We start from the raw sequence: 15,820 nt of genomic DNA on the forward strand, positions 1-15,820 counted from the left end.
GTTGCCTTCGAAGAGGTGTCCGGGTATCGTGTTCTCCTCAAGTGCGGACCGGGAAATTGGGGTCTTTCAGCATGTTGCACCACCCACTAGGCTACGTCTCGAATTTTCTCGTGAGACCGGCCTCATCCTGAGGCGCGCAGGAAAGTCCGGGAACCCTTTCCAAACAAAGCAGGGGAATCGACCCTACTTTCGGGATCAGGAGGAGAGAAAGGGCTCAGATGAAGTAGTGCCGGGAACCTCGGTGCTCTCCTTGAGTGAAAGTCGGGTAACTTTTCTGGTTGCATTAAGGGTGCCAAGTACCGTTTCGCACTTCAAGACGGAACCTGGGACTTCTCTTGAGATGCTGTAGTGGGCAAGGGCCTCATCTAGCGCTGACGGGGGACCCACGTGTTTTTTCTCGAGTTGCGGCAGGATTCTTGAGTTACGATGGGGAATACAGGTTTCCTCTTGTGTTGGCCCAGGGAAGTCCAATCTTCCATTCGAGTTGCAAGTGAGAGCTGGAGATTGCTCTCGAGTCACTGCAGGGCAAAAGAGAGCTCATCTAGGTTTGTGTCCAGGACCGAGTTTTTCTCTCCAGGGGCGACAGGGATCTCGGGGTTGCATTCCAGACTCACCCGGGGAGTCAGGCCTCGTCTCGAAGGGAATGAATGGACTCCGCTCTCCTCTCGAGTCGCGACGGGTATCCCTTGGAGCCCAAGAGTGGCCTAAATGGAGTTAAGCCTCCTGTGGAGTTTGGAGAGAGGACTCGGGATTGCTCTCTAGGCCATGCAGGAAAAGAAGGCCCTCATCTCGCGATGACGGGGGCGTCTCGTGGGTTTTCTCAAGGTGCAGTGCCTGGTTGGGGTTTCTCACGAGATAGGACGGGGAGCTCAGGGAGACTCCTGTGGTGCCACGGAAGTCAGGTCTCCATGGACGTGGCGTGGGGGAGCGCCTCATTGCTCTCGAGTCATGGTAGGGGAATCAAGCCTCAAGACGCTTCGAAGAAGAACTCTCGAGGTCTTTCTCGGGGTGTGGCAGGAAACCCTGGGTTCCCTCGACTTGTGCCCATGACCTCAGGGAGCTTAGCGGGGTTCCTCTGAGAAGTCAGGGATACTGTGGAGTTGAGAGGGGCTTCTCGGGACATCACAGGGACTGGTGCAATTGAAGAGGACCTAATCTCGGATTGAGGCAGTAACGTCAGGGTTCCTCTCCATTTCTGACTCGGATAGCAGGGTCCCTGCAGAGTTGGGACAGGAGAGTCAGACCTCGTCTTGTGTGGAGTAATGGAACTCCGCTTGCCTCTCGAGTTGTTCACGGGATGACAGGCCACCTGTCGAGTTGTATGTGGAACCTGCGGTTTTGGGGGACGATGCACAGGGGTGTCAGTGCCCCTTCGTGTTGTGCCTTCATCCACAGGGTTACCTTCGAAGAGGTGACCGGGCATCGGGATCTTATCAATAGCGGACCAGGAAATCGGGGTCTTTCGGCATGTGGCACAACCCACGAGGCTACGTCTCGACTTCCCTCGTGAGACTGGCCTCATCCTGAGGTTCGCCGGGAAGTCTGGGAACCCCTTCCAGGCAAAGCAGGGGAATCGACCCTCCTGTCGCCATCAGGAGGGGAGAAGAGGCTCAGCTGAAGCGGTGCTGGGAACCTCCATGTTCTCCTCGAGTGAGACCGGGGTGTCAGGGAAATTTGGGGGTCGCATCAAGGGTGCCAAGTACCGTTTCACACTTCAAGACGCAACATGGGACTTCCCTGGAGACGCTATAGCTGACAGGGGCCTCATATTTCGATGACGGAGGAGCCACGTTGTTTTTCTCCAGTTGCCGCGGGATTCTCGAATTACAATGGGGAATACAGGCTTCCTCTTGTGTTGGCCCAGGGAAGTCCAATCATCCATTCGAGTTGGGAGGGAGAGCTGGGGATTGCACTTGAGTCAATGCAGGACAAAAAAGACCTCATTTAGGCTTGTGTCCAGGACCGAGTTTTCCTCTACAGGGGCAACACAGATCTCGGGATCCCATTCCAGACTCACCCAAGTAGTCAGGCCTCGGCTCGAGGGGAAGCAACGGACTCTGCTCTCCTCTAGAGTAGCGACGTGTAGCTCTTGGAGGCTACTGAGTGGCCTAAAGGGAGTCAGGCCTCCAGTGGAGTTTGGAGAGTGGACTCGGGATTGCTCTCTAGGTCATGTAGGAAAAGAAGGCCCTCATCTTACGATGATGGGGGCGTCTCGTGAGTTTTCTCGAGCGGCGGTGCCAGTGTGGGGTTTTCATGAGGTAGGACGGGGAGCGCAGGGAGCCTCTCGTGTGGCGCCAGGGAAGTTAGGTTTCAATGGGCGTGGCGAGGGGAATGCGTCATTGCTCTCCAGTCATGGTAGGGTATCGGGCCTCAAGATGCGGTAAAGAAGGTCTCTCGAGGTCTTGCTCAGAATGCAGCAGGAAACCCTGGGTTCACTCGACTTGTGCCAGTGACCGCAGAGAACTTCTGAGGGTGCCTCTCAGAATCAGGGATACTGTGGAGTTTTAGGGACCTCTCGGGACTCCATTGGGTATGGCGCAATGGAAGAGGGCCTCATTTCGAGTTGATGCAGGAACGTCAGGTTTCATCTACATTTCTGACTCCGATCGCACGGTCCCTGCAGAGTTGGGAAAGGAGAGTCAGGCCTTCTCTTGTGTGGAGGAACGGAACTCCGCATGCCTCTCTAGTTCTTCAAGGGATGACAGGACACTTGTCGATCTGTGTTTGGAATCTGCGTGTTTTTCCGTACTATGCATGGGGATGTCAGTACCCCTTCGTGTTGTGCATTCATCCACAGGTTTGCTTTCGAAGAGGTGTCCTGGCATCGGGTTCTTATTAAGAGCGGACCAGGAAATCGGGCTCTTTCCGCATGTGGCACCACCCACCAGGCTACGTCTCGAATTTCCTAGTGAGACCGGCCTCATCCTGAGGTGCGCCGGGAAGGTCGGAAGCCCTTGCAGACAAAGCAGGGGAATCGACCCTCCTGTCTCGATCAGGAGGGGAGAAGGGGCACAGATGAGGTGATGCCGGGAACCTCGGTGTTCCCCTCCAGTGAGACCAGTGTGTTGGGGAACTTTTGGGGTCGCATCAAAGGTGCCAAGTACCGTATCGCACTTCAAGATGGAACGTAAGACTTCTTTTGAGACGCTGTAGCGGCAATGGCCGCATCTTGCGATGAAGAGGGAACGACGTGGTTTTTCTCGAGTTGTGGCGGGATTCTTGAGTTACAACGGGAAATTCAGGCTTCCTCTTCTGTTGGCCCAGGGAAGTCCAGTCTTCCATTCGAGTTGCGAGGGAGAGTTGGGGATTGCTCTCGAGTCACTGCAGGAAAAAAGAGACCTCATCTAGGCTTGTGTCCAGGACCTAATGTTTCTCTCCAGGGGCGACAGGGATCTCCGGTTCACATATCAGACACACCCGAGGAGTCAGGCCTCGCCTCGAGGGGAAGGAAAAGACTCCGCTCTCCTCTCGAGTCGCGACGGGTATGTCTTGGAGTCCACTGAGTGACCAAAAGGGAGTCAAGCCTACTGTGGAGTTTGGAGAGAGGACTCGGGATTGCTCTCCAGGCCATGCTAGAAAGAAGGCCGTCATCTCGCGAAAATGGGGGCGTCTCGTGGGTTTTCTCTATCTGTGGCGCTAGTGTTTGGTTTCTCACGAGGTATGACGGGGAGCTCAGGGAGCCTCTCGTGTGGCGCCAGGGAAGTCAAGGCTTCATGAGTGTAGCAGAGGGAGCGCGTCATAGCCCTCGAGTCATGGTAGGGGAATCAGGCCTCAAAACGCGTTGAAGAAGGACTCTTGAGTTCTTTCTATGGTGGCGGCAGTAAACCCTGGGCTCACTCGAATTGTGCTGGTGACCTCAGGGAGCTTCTCAGGGTGCCTCTGAGAAGTCAGGGATACTGTGGAGCTGGGACACGTCTCTAGGGACTCCACTGGGTTTCGTGCAATGGAAGAGGTCCTAATCTCGAGTGGAGGCAGGAACCTCAGCGTTCCTGTCGTGACTTCACTGGCGCTGGTCTGATTCGGATCGCAAAGTCCCTGCAGAGTTGGGACAGGAGAGTCAGGCATCGTCTTGTGTAGAGGAATGAAACCCCACTTGCCTTTCGAGTTCTTCAGGGGTGACAAGCCACTTGTTGAGCTGTATGTGGAACCTGCGGGTTTTTCCGGACGATGCACGAGGGTGTCAGTGCCCTTTTGTGTTGTGCCTTCATCCACAGGGTTGCCTTCGAAGAGGTGTCCAGGCATCGGGTTCTTATCAAGAGCGTACCGGGAAATCATAGTCTTTTGGCATGTGGTACCACCCGCGAGCTACGTCTCGAATTTCCTCGTGAGACTGACCTCATCCTGCAGTGCCCCGTGAAGGTCGGGAACCCCTTACAAACAAAGCAGGGGAAGTGACCCTCCTATCACGAACAGGAGGGGAGAAGGGGCTCAGATAACCTGGTGCCGGGAACCTCGGTGTTCACCTCGAGTGAGACCGATATTTCGGGGAACTTTTGGGGTCACATCAAGGGTGTCAAGTATCGTTTTGCACTTCAAGACGGAACGTGGGACTTCTCTTGAGAAGCTGTAGCGGGCAAGGGCCTCATCTTGTGATGACGAGCGAACCAAGTGCTTTTTCTCGAGTTGCGGCGGGATTCTCGAGTTACGAAGGGGAATTCAGGCTTCCTCTTGTGTTGGCCCAGGGAAGTCCAATCTTCCATTCGAGTTGTCAGGGAGAGCGGGGGATTGCTCTCAAGTTACAGAAGGGCAAAAGAGACCTCATCTAGGCTTGTTTCCAGGACCTAATGTTCCTCTCCAGGGGAGACAGGGATCTCGGGGTTGCATTCCAGACCCACCTGGTGAGTCAGGCCTTGTCTCGAGGGGAAGCAAAGGACTCAATTCTCCTCTCGAGTCGCGACGGGTATCTCTTGGAGCCCACTAAGTGGCCTAAAGGGAGTCAAGCCTCCTGTGGAGTTTGGAAAGAGGATTCGGGATTCCTCTCCAGGCCATGCAGGAAAAGAAGGCCCTCATCTCGCGATGACAGGGGCGTATGGTGAGTTCTCTCAAGCTGCGGCGTCAGTGTGGGGTTTCTCACGAGGTACGACAGGGAGCTCAGGGAGCCTCTCTTATGGCGCCAGGGAAGTCAGGTCTCCATGTGCGTGGCGAGGGGGTGCGTGTCATTTCTATAGAGCCATGGAAGCAGATTCGGGCTTCAAGACACGTTGAAGTAGGACTCTCGAGGTCTTTTTCCCATTGTGGCAGGAAACCCTGGGTTCCCTCGACATGTGCCAGTGACCTCATGGAGCTTCTCCGGGTGCCTCTGAGAAGTCAGGGGTACTGTGGAGTTGGGAGGGGCCTCTCTGGACTCCACTGGGTTTGGTGCAATGGATGAGAGCCTCATCTCGAGTGGAGGCAGGAACCTCATGTTTCCTCTCCTGGGTTTCCTGTCGCTGGTACTGACTCGGATCGCAGTTTCCCTGCAGAGATGGTACAGAAAATCAGGTCTCGTCTTGTGTGGAGGAATGGAACTCCACTTGCCTGTCGAGTTGTTCACGGGGTGACAGACCACTTGTTGAACTGTGTTTGTAACCTGCGGGTTTTTCTGGACGATGCACGGTGTCAGTGCCCCTTCGTGTTGTGCTTTCATCCACAGGTTTTCCTTCGTAAAGGTGTCAGGGCATCACGTTCTTATCAAGAGCAGACCGGGAAATCAGGGTCTTTCGGCTTGTGGCACCACCCACGAGGCTATGTCTCGAATTTCCTCGTGAGACCTGCCTCATCCTTAGGCGCGCTGGAAAGGTCGGGAACCCCTTCCAGACATAGCAGGGGAATCGACACTCCTGTCGCGATCACGAGGGGAGAAGGAGCTCAAATGAAATGGTTCCGGGAACCTCGGTGTTCCTTTCGAGTGAGACCGGTATGTCGGGGAATTTTGAGATTGCATCAAGGGTGCCAAGTACCGTTTCGCACTTCAAGACAGAAAGTGGGACTTCTCTTGAGTCGCTGTAGCGGGCAAGGGCCTCATCTAGCGCTGATGGGGGAACCACGTGGATTTTCTCGAGTTTCGGCGGGATTCTCGAGTTACGATGTCGAATTCAGGCTTCCAATTGTATTGCCCCAGGGAAGTCCAATCTTCAATTCGATTTGCGAGGGAGAGCTGGCGATTGCGCTCTAGTAACTGCAGTGCAAAATAGACCTCATCTAGGCTTGTGTCCAGGACCGAGTTTTCCTCTCCAGGTGTGACAGGAACTCGGGGTTGCATTCCAGACTCACATGGGGAGTCAGGCCTCGTCTCGAGGGGAAGCAAAGGACTCTGCTCTCCCTTCAGGTCCTGACAGGTATCTCTTGGAGCCAACTGAGAGGCCTAAAGAGAGTCAAGCCTCCTGTGGAGTCTGGAGAGAGGACTCGGTTTTGCTCTCCATGCCAGGCAGGAAACAAGTCCCTCATCTCGTGATGACGGGGGCGTATCGTGGGTTTTCTCGAGCTGCGGTGCCTGAATGGGGTTTCCGAAGAGGTACGACGGGGAGCTCAGGGAGACTCTCTTCAGGAGTCAGGGAAGTCAGGTCTCCATGCGCATGGCGACGGGGAGCGGGTCTTTGCTCTCGAGTCATGGTAGGGGAATCGGGCCTCAAGACGCGCCGAAGGACTCTCAAGGTCATTCTCGGGTCGCAGCAGGAAACCCTGGGTTCCCTGGACATGAGCCGGTGACCTCAGGTAGATTCTAAAGGTGCCTCTGAGAATTCAGGGATACTGTGGAGTTGGGAGGGGCCTCTCGCGACTCATCTGGGTTTGGTGCAATGGAAGAGGGCCTGACCTCGAGGGGAGACAGGAACCTCAGGATTCCTCTCCGTTTCGGACTCCGACCGCAGGGTCCCTGCAGAGTTGGGACAGGAGAGTCAGGCCTCGTCTTGTCTGAGGAAGGGAAGCCCGCTGGCCTCTCGAGTTGCTCAGGGGGTATCAGGCCCCTCGTCGAGCTGTGTGTGGAACCCGCGGGTCATTGCGGACGATGCACGGGGGTGGCAGTGCCCCTTCGTGTTGTGCCTTCACCCACAGGGCTGCCTTCGAAGAGGGGTCCGGGCCTCGGGTCCTTCTCAAGAGCGGACCGGGGAATCGGGGGCGTTCGGCATGTGGCATCACCCACGTGGCTCGTCTCGAATTTCTTCGTGAGACCAGCCTCATGCTGACGTGCGCCGGGAAGGCCGGGAACCCCTTCCAGACCACGCGGGGGAATCGACTCTCCTGTCGCGATCAGGAGGGGAGAAGGGGCTCAGAGGAAGCGGTGCCGGGACCCTCGGTGTTCCCCTCGGGGGACCCCGGCGTGTCGGGGGACTTTTGGGGGTCGCAGGAAGGCTGTCAGGGACCGTTTCGCCCTTCAGGGCGGAACAGGGGACTTCCCTTGAGACGCCGTCGCGGGCAAGAGCCTCATCTTGCCAAGAGGTGGGAACCACGCGGTTTGTCTCGAGTTGCGGCGGCATTCTCGAGGTACGACGGGGATCTCAGCCTTCCCCTTGGGTTGGCCCTGGGAAGCCCAATCTTCCCCTCGGGTTGCGAGGGAAAGCTTGGGGTTGTGCTCGAGTCACTGCAGGGCCGAAGAGACCTCACCTAGGCGTGTGTCTGGGACCTAATATTCCTCTCCAGGGAAGGCAGGGATCTCGGGGTTGCATTCCAGGCTCCCCCGGGGAGTCAGGCCTCGTCTCGAGGGGAAGCCAAGGACTCCGCTCTCCTCTCGAGTGGCGACGCGGGTCTCTTGGAGCCCCCTGAGCGGCCTCAAGGGAGTCCAGCCTCCTCTTCCGTTTGGAGAGAGGACCCGGGATTGCTCTCCAGGCCATGCAGGAAAAGAAGGCCATCAGCTCGCGAGGACGGGGGCGTCTCAGGGGTTTCCTCGAGCTGCGGCGCCCGTGGGGGTTTTCTCCCGAGGCACGACGAGGATCTCAGGGAGCCTCTCGTGCGGCGCCAGGGAAGTCAGGTCTCCATGCGCGTGGCGAGGGGGAGCGCGTCCTGGCTCTCGAGTCACGGGAGGGGACTAGGGCCTTGAGACGCGTTGAAGAAGGACTCTCGAGGTCTTTCTCGGGGGTCGGCGGGAAACCCTCGTTTCCCTCGCCTTCTGCCGGGCACCTTAGGGAACTTGCCAGGGTGCCTCTGAGAGGCGAGGGATCCTGTGAAGGTGGCGGGGCCCCTCGGGACTCCGCTGGGTCTGGCACAACGGAAGAGGGCCTCACCTCGAGGGGAGGCAGGAACCTCAGGCTTCCTCTCCGTTTCGGACTCCTACCGCAGGGTCCCTGCAGAGTTGGGACAGGAGAGTCAGGCCTCGTCTTGTCTGAGGAAGGGAAACCCGCTGGCCTCTCGAGTTGCTCAGGGGGTCTCAGGCCCCTCGTCGAGCTGTGTGTGGAACTCGCGGGTCTTTGCGGACGATGCACGGGGGTGGCAGTGCCCCTTCGTGTTGTGCCTTCACCCACAGGGTTGCCTTCGAAGAGGGGTCCGGGCCTCGGGTCCTTCTCAAGAGCGGACCGGGGAATCGGGGGCGTTCGGCATGTGGCCCCACCCACGTGGCTCGTCTCGAATTTCCTCGTGAGACCGGCCTCATCCTGAGGTGCGCCGGGAAGGCCGGGAACCCCTTCCAGACCACGCAGGGGAATCGCCTCTCCTGTCGCGATCAGGAGGGGAGAAGGGGCTCAGAGGAAGCGGTGCCGGGACCCTCGGTGTTCCCCTCGGGGGACCCCGGCGTGTCGGGGGACTTTTGGGGGTCGCAGGAAGGCTGTCAGGGACCGTTTCGCCCTTCAGGGCAGAACAGGGGACTTCCTTTGAGACGCCGTCGCGGGCAACGGCCTCATCTTGCCAAGAGGTGGGAACCACGTGGTTTTTCTCGAGTTACGGCGGCATTCTCGAGTTACGACGGGGATCTCAGCCTTCCCCTTGGGTTGGCCCTGGGAAGCCCAATCTTCCCCTCGGGTTGCGAGGGAAAGCTGGGGGTTGCGCTCGAGTCACTGCAGGGCCGAAGAGACCTCAACTAGGCGTGTGTCTGGGACCTAATATTCCTCTCCAGGGAAGGCAGGGATCTCGGGGTTGCATTCCAGGCTCCCCCGGGGAGTCAGGCCTCGTCTCGAGGGGAAGCCAAGGACTCCGCTCTCCTCTCGAGTCGCGACGCGGGTCTCTTGGAGCCCCCTGAGCGGCCTCAAGGGAGTCCAGCCTCCTCTTCCGTTTGGAGAGAGGACCCGGGATTGCTCTCCAGGCCATGCAGGAAAAGAAGGCCCTCAGCTCGCGAGGACGGGGGCATCTCAGGGGTTTCCTCGAGCTGCGGCGCCCATGGGGGTTTTCTCCCGAGGCACGACGTGGATCTCAGGGAGCCTCTTGTGCGGCGCCAGGGAAGTCAGGTCTCCATGCGCGTGGCGAGGGGGAGCGCGTCCTGGCTCTCGAGTCACGGGAGGGGACTAGGGCCTCGAGACGCGTTGAAGAAGGACTCTCGAGGTCTTTCTCGGGGGGCGGCGGGAAACCCTCGTTTCCCTCGCCTTCTTCCGGGGACCTTAGGGAACTTCCCAGGGTGCCTCTAAGAGGCGAGGGATCCTGTGGAGGTGGCGGGGCCCCTCGGGACTCCGCTGGGTCTGGCGCAACGGAAGAGGGCCTCACCTCGAGGGGAGGCAGGAACCTCAGGCTTCCTCTCCGTTTCGGACTCCGACCGCTGGGTCCCTGCAGAGTTGGGACAGGAGAGTCAGGCCTCGTCTTGTCTGAGGAAGGGAACCCCTCTGGCCTCTCGAGTTGCTCAGGGGGTCCCTCGTCGAGCTGTGTGTGGAACCCGCGGGACTTTGCGGACGATGCACGGGGATGGCAGTGCCCCTTCGTGTTGTGCCTTCACCCACAGGGTTGCCTTCGAAGAGGGGTCCGGGCCTCGGGTCCTTCTCAAGAGCGGACCGGGGAATCGGGGGCGTTCGGCATGTGGCCCCACCCACGTGGCTTGTCTCGAATTTCCTCGTGAGACCGGCCTCATCCTGAGGTGCGCCGGGAAGGCCGGGAACCCCTTCCAGACCACGCAGGGGAATCGCCTCTCCTGTCACGATCAGGAGGGGAGAAGGGGCTCAGAGGAAGCGGTGCCGGGACCCTCCGTGTTCCCCTCGGGGGACCCCGGCGTGTCGGGGGACTTTTGGAGGTCGCAGGAAGGCTGTCAGGGACCGTTTCGCCCTTCAGGGCGGAACAGGGGACTTCCCTTTAGACGCCGTCGCGGGCAAGGGCCTCATCTTGCCAAGAGGTGGGAACCACGTGGTTTTTCTCGAGTTGCGGCGGCATTCTCGAGTTACGACGGGGATCTCAGCCTTCCTCTTGGGTTGGCCCTGGGAAGCCCAATCTTCCCCTCGGGTTGCGAGGGAAAGCTGGGGTTTGCGCTCGAGTCACTGCAGGGCCGAAGAGACCTCACCTAGGCGTGTGTCCGGGACCTAATATTCCTCTCCAGGGAAGGCAGGGATCTCGGGGTTGCATTCCAGGCTCCCCCGGGGAGTCAGGCCTCGTCTCGAGGGGAAGCCAAGGACTCCGCTCTCCTCTCGAGTCGCGACGCGGGTCTCTTGGAGCCCCCTGAGCGGCCTCAAGGGAGTCCAGCCTCCTCTTCCGTTTGGAGAGAGGACCCGGGATTGCTCTCCAGGCCATGCAGGAAAAGAAGGCCCTCAGCTCGCGAGGACGGGGGCGTCTCAGGGGTTTCCTCGAGCTGCGGCGCCCGTGGGGGTTTTCTCCCGAGGCACGACGAGGATCTCAGGGAGCCTCTCGTGTGGCGCCAGGGAAGTCAGGTCTCCATGCGCGTGGCGAGGGGGATCGCGTCCTGGCTCTCGAGTCACGGGAGGGGACTAGGGCCTCGAGACGCGTTGAAGAAGGACTCTCGAGGTCTTTCTCGGGGGGCGGTGCGAAACCCTCGTTTCTCTCGCCTTCTGCCAGGGACCCTAGGGATCTTGCCAGGGTGCCTCTGAGAGGCGAGGGATCCTGTGGAGGTGGCGGGGCCCCTCGGGACTCTGCTGGGTCTGGCGCAACGGAAGAGGGCCTCACCTCGAGGGGAGGCAGGAACCTCAGGCTTCCTCTCCGTTTCGAACTCCGACCGCAGGGTCCCTGCAGAGTTGGGACAGGAGAGTCAGGCCTCGTCTTCTCTGAGGAAGGGAACCCCGCTGGCCTCTCGAGTTGCTCAGGGGGCCTCAGGCCCCTCGTCGAGCTCTGAGTGGAACCCGCGGGTCTTTGCGGACGATGCCCGGGGGTGGCAGTGCCCCTTCGTGTTGTGCCTTCAGCCACAGGGTTGCCTTCGAAGAGGGGTCCGGGCCTTGGGTCCTTCTCAAGAGCGGACCGGGGAATCGGGGGCGTTCGGCATTTGGCCCCACCCACGTGGCTCGTCTCGAATTTCCTCGTGAGACCGGCCTCATCCTGAGGTGCGCCGGGAAGGCCGGGAAACCCTTCCAGACCACGCAGGGTAATCGCCTCTCCTGTCGCGATCAGGAGGGGAGAAGGGGCTCAGAGGAAGCGGTGCCGGGACCCTCGGTGTTCCCCTCGGGGGACCCCGGCGTGTCGGGGGACTTTTGGGGGTCGCAGGAAGGCTGTCAGGGACCGTTTCGCCCTTCAGGGCGGAACAGGGGACTTGCCTTGAGACGCCGTCGCGGGCAAGGGCCTCATCTTGCCAAGAGGTGGGAACCACGTGGTTTTTCTCGAATTGCGGCGGCATTCTCGAGTTACGACGGGGATCTCAGCCTTCCCCTTGGGTTGGCCCTGGGAAGCCCAATCTTCCCCTCGGGTTGCGAGGGACAGCTGGGGGTTGCGCTCGAGTCACTGCAGGGCCGAAGAGACCTCAGCTAGGCGTGTGTCCGGGACCTAATATTCCTCTCCAGGGAAGGCAGGGATCTCGGGGTTGCATTCCAGGCTCCCCCGGGGAGTCAGGCCTCGTCTCGAGGGGAAGCCAAGGACTCCGCTCTCCTCTCGAGTCGCGACGCGGGTCTCTTGGAGCCCCCTGAGCGGCTTCAAGGGAGTCCAGCCTCCTCTTCCGTTTGGAGAGAGGACCCGGGATTGCTCTCCAGGCCATGCAGGAAAAGAAGGCCCTCAGCTCGCGAGGACGGGGGCGTCTCAGGGGTTTCCTCGAGCTGCGGCGCCCGTGGGCATTTTCTCCCGAGGCACGACGAGGATCTCAGGGAGCCTCTCGTGCGGCGTCAGGGAAGTCAGGTCTCCATGCGCGTGGCGAGGGGGAGCGCGTCCTGGCTCTCGAGTCACGGGAGGGGACTAGGGCCTCGAGACGCGTTGAAGAAGGACTCTCGAGGTCTTTCTCGGGGGGCGGCGGGAAAACCTCGTTTCCCTGGCCTTCTGCCGGGGACCTTAGGGAACGTCCCAGGGTGCCTCTGAGAGGCGAGGGATCCTGTGGAGGTGGCGGGGCCCCTCGGGACTCCGCTGGGTCTGGCGCAACGGAAGAGGGCCTCACCTCGAGTGGAGGCAGGAACCTCAGGCTTCCTCTCCGTTTCGGACTCCGACCGCAGGGTCCCTGCAGAGTTGGGACAGGAGAGTCAGGCCTCGTCTTGTCTGAGGAAGGGAACCCCGCTGGCCTCTCGAGTTGCTCAGGGGGTCTCAGGCCCCTCGTCGAGCTGTGTGTGGAACGCGCTGGTCTTTGCGGACGATGCACGGAGGTGGCAGTGCCCCTTCGTGTTGTGCCTTCAGCCACAGGGTTGCCTTCGAAGAGGGGTCCGGGCCTCGGGTCCTTCTCAAGAGCGGACCGGGGAATCGGGGGCGTTCGGCATGTGGCCCCACCCACGTGGCTCGTCTCGAATTTCCTCGTGAGACCGGCCTCATCCTGAGGTGCGCCGGGAAGGCCGGGAACCCCTTCCAGACCACGCAGGGGAATCGCCTCTCCTGTCGCGATCAGGAGGTGAGAAGGGGCTCAGAGGAAGCGGTGACGGGACCCTCGGTGTTCCCCTCGGGGGACCCCGGCGTGTCGGGGAACTTTTGGGGTCGCAGGAAAGCTGTCAGGGACCGTTTCGCCCTTCAGGGCGGCACATGGGACTTCCCTTGAGACGCCGTCGCGGGCAAGGGCCTCATCTTGCCAAGAGGTGGGAACCACGTGGTTTTTCTCGAGTTGCAGCGGCATTCTCGAGTTACGACGGGGATCTCAGCCTTCCCCTTGGGTTGGCCCTGGGAAGCCCAATCTTCCCCTCGGGTTGCGAGGGACAGCTGGGGGTTGCGCTCGAGTCACTGCAGGGCCGAAGAGACCTCACCTAGGCGTGTGTCCGGGACCTACTATTCCTCTCCAGGGAAGGCAGGGATCTCGGGGTTGCATTGCAGGCTCCCCCGGGGAGTCAGGCCTCGTCTCGAGGGGAAGCCAAGGACTCCGCTCTCCTCTCGAGTCGCGACGCGGGTCTCTTGGAGCCCCCTGAGCGGGCTCAAGGGAGTCCAGCCTCCTCTTCCGTTTGGAGAGAGGACCCGGGATTGCTCTCCAGGCCATGCAGGAAAAGAAGGCCCTCAGCTCGCGAGGACGGGGGCGTCTCAGGGGTTTCCTCGAGCTGCGGCGCCCGTGGGGGTTTTCTCCCGAGGCACGACGAGGATCTCATGGAGCCACCCGTGCGGTGCCAGGGAAGTCAGGTCTCCATGCGCGTGGCGAGGGGGAGCGCGTCCTGGCTCTCGAGTCACGGGAGGGGACTAGGGCCTCGAGACGCGTTGAAGAAGGACTCTCGAGGTCTTTCTCGGGGGGCGGCGGGAAACCCTCGTTTCCCTCGCCCTCTGCCGGGGACCTTAGGGAACTTCCCAGGGTGCCTCTGAGAGGCGAGGGATCCTGTGGAGGTGGCGGGGCCCCTCGGGACTCCGCTGGGTCTGGCGCAACGGAAGAGGGCCTCACCTCGAGGGGAGGCAGGAACCTCAGGCTTCCTCTCCGTTTCGGACTCCGACCGCAGGGTCCCTGCAGAGTTGGGACAGGAGAGTCAGGCCTCGTCTTGTCTGAGGAAGGGAACCCCGCTGGCCTCTCGAGTTGCTCAGGGGGTCTCAGGCCCCTCGTCGAGCTGTGTGTGGAACCCGCGGGTCTTTGCGGACGATGCACGGGGGTGGCAGTGCCCCTTCGTGTTGTGCCTTCAGCCACAGGCTTGCCTTCGAAGAGGGGTCCGGGCCTCGGGTCCTTCTCAAGAGCGGACCGGGGAATCGGGGGCGTTCGGCATGTGGCCCCACCCACGTGGCTCGTCTCGAATTTCCTCGTGAGACCGGCCTCATCCTGAGGGGCGCCGGGAAGGCCGGGAACCCCTTCCAGACCACGCAGGGGAATCGCCTCTCCTGTCGCGATCAGGAGGGGAGAAGGGGCTCAGAGGAAGCGGTGCCGGGACCCTCGGTGTTCCCCTCGGGGGACCCCGGCGTGTCGGGGGACTTTTGGGGGTCGCAGGAAGGCTGTCAGGGACCGTTTCGCCCTTCAGGGCACAACAGGGGACTTCCCTTGAAACGCCGTCGCGGGCAAGGGTCTCATCTTGCCAAGAGGTGGGAACCACCTGGTTTTTCTCGAGTTGCGGCGGCATTCTCGAGTTACGACGGAGATCTCAGCCTTCCCCTTGGGTTGGCCCTGGGAAGCCCAATCTTCCCCTCGGGTTGCGAGGGACAGCTGGGGGTTGCGCTCGAGTCACTCCAGGGCTGAAGAGACCTCACCTAGGCGTGTGTCCGGGACCTAATATTCCTCTCCAGGGAAGGCAGGGATCTCGGGGTTGCATTGCAGGCTCCCCCGTGGAGTCAGGCCTCGTCTCGAGGGGAAGCCAAGGACTCCGCTCTCCTCTCGAGTCGCGACGCGGGTCTCTTGGAGCCCCCTGAGCGGCCTCAAGGGATTCCAGCCTCCTCTTCCGTTTGGAGAGAGGACCCGGGATTGCTCTCCAGGCCATGCAGGAAAAGAAAGCCCTCAGCTCGCGAGGACGGGGGCGTCTCAGTGGTATCCTCGAGCTGCGGCGCCCGTGGGCGTTTTCTCCCGAGGCACGACGAGGATCTCAGGGAGCCTCCCGTGCGGCGCCAGGGAAGTCAGGTCTCCATGCGCATGGCGAGGGGGAGCGCGTCATGGCTCTCGAGTCCCGGGAGGGGACTAGGGCCTCGAGACGCGTTGAAGAAGGACTCTCGAGGTCTTTCTCGGGGGGCGGCGGGAAACCGTCGTTTCCCTCGCCTTCTGCCGGGGACCTTAGGGAACTTCCCAGGGTGCCTCTGAGAGGCGAGGGATCCTGTGGAGGTGGTGGGGCCCCTCGGGACTCCGCTGGGTCTGGCGCAACGGAAGAGGTCCTCATCTGGTTGGGAGGCAAGAACCTCAGGCTTCCTCTCCGTTTCGGACTCCGACTGCAGGGTCCCTGCAGAGTTGGGACAGGAGAGTCAGGCCTCGTCTTGTCTGAGGAAGGGAACCCTGCTTGCCTCTCGAGTTGTTCAGGGGGCCACAGGCCCCTCGTCGAGCTGTGTGTGGAACCCGCGGGTCTTTCCGGACGATGCACTGGGATGTCAATGCCACTTAAGTCTGTGCCTTCACCCACAGGGTTGCCTTCGAAGAGGGGTACGTCATCGGGTTCTTCTCAAGAGCGGACCGGGGTATCGGGGTCGTTCAGCATGTGGCACCACTCACGTGGCTCATTTCAAATGTCCTCGTGAGACCGGCCTCCTCCTGAGGTGCGCCAGGAAGGCTGGGAACCCCTTCTAGACCACGCAGGGGAATCGACTCTCCTGTCGCGCTCAGGAGGGGAGAAGGGGCTCAGATGAATCGGTTCCGGATCCCTCGGTGTTCCCCTCGTGGGAACCAGGCGTGTCGGGGAACTTTTGGGGTCACATGAAGGCTGTCAGGTCCCGTTTCGCACTTCAGGGCGGAACAGGGGACTTCCCTTGAGACGCCTTCACGGGCAAGGGC

The sequence above is a fragment of the Bubalus kerabau genome, unplaced genomic scaffold (assembly GCF_029407905.1).
Source record: "Bubalus kerabau isolate K-KA32 ecotype Philippines breed swamp buffalo unplaced genomic scaffold, PCC_UOA_SB_1v2 scaffold_27, whole genome shotgun sequence".
NCBI lineage: Eukaryota > Metazoa > Chordata > Mammalia > Artiodactyla > Bovidae > Bubalus > Bubalus kerabau.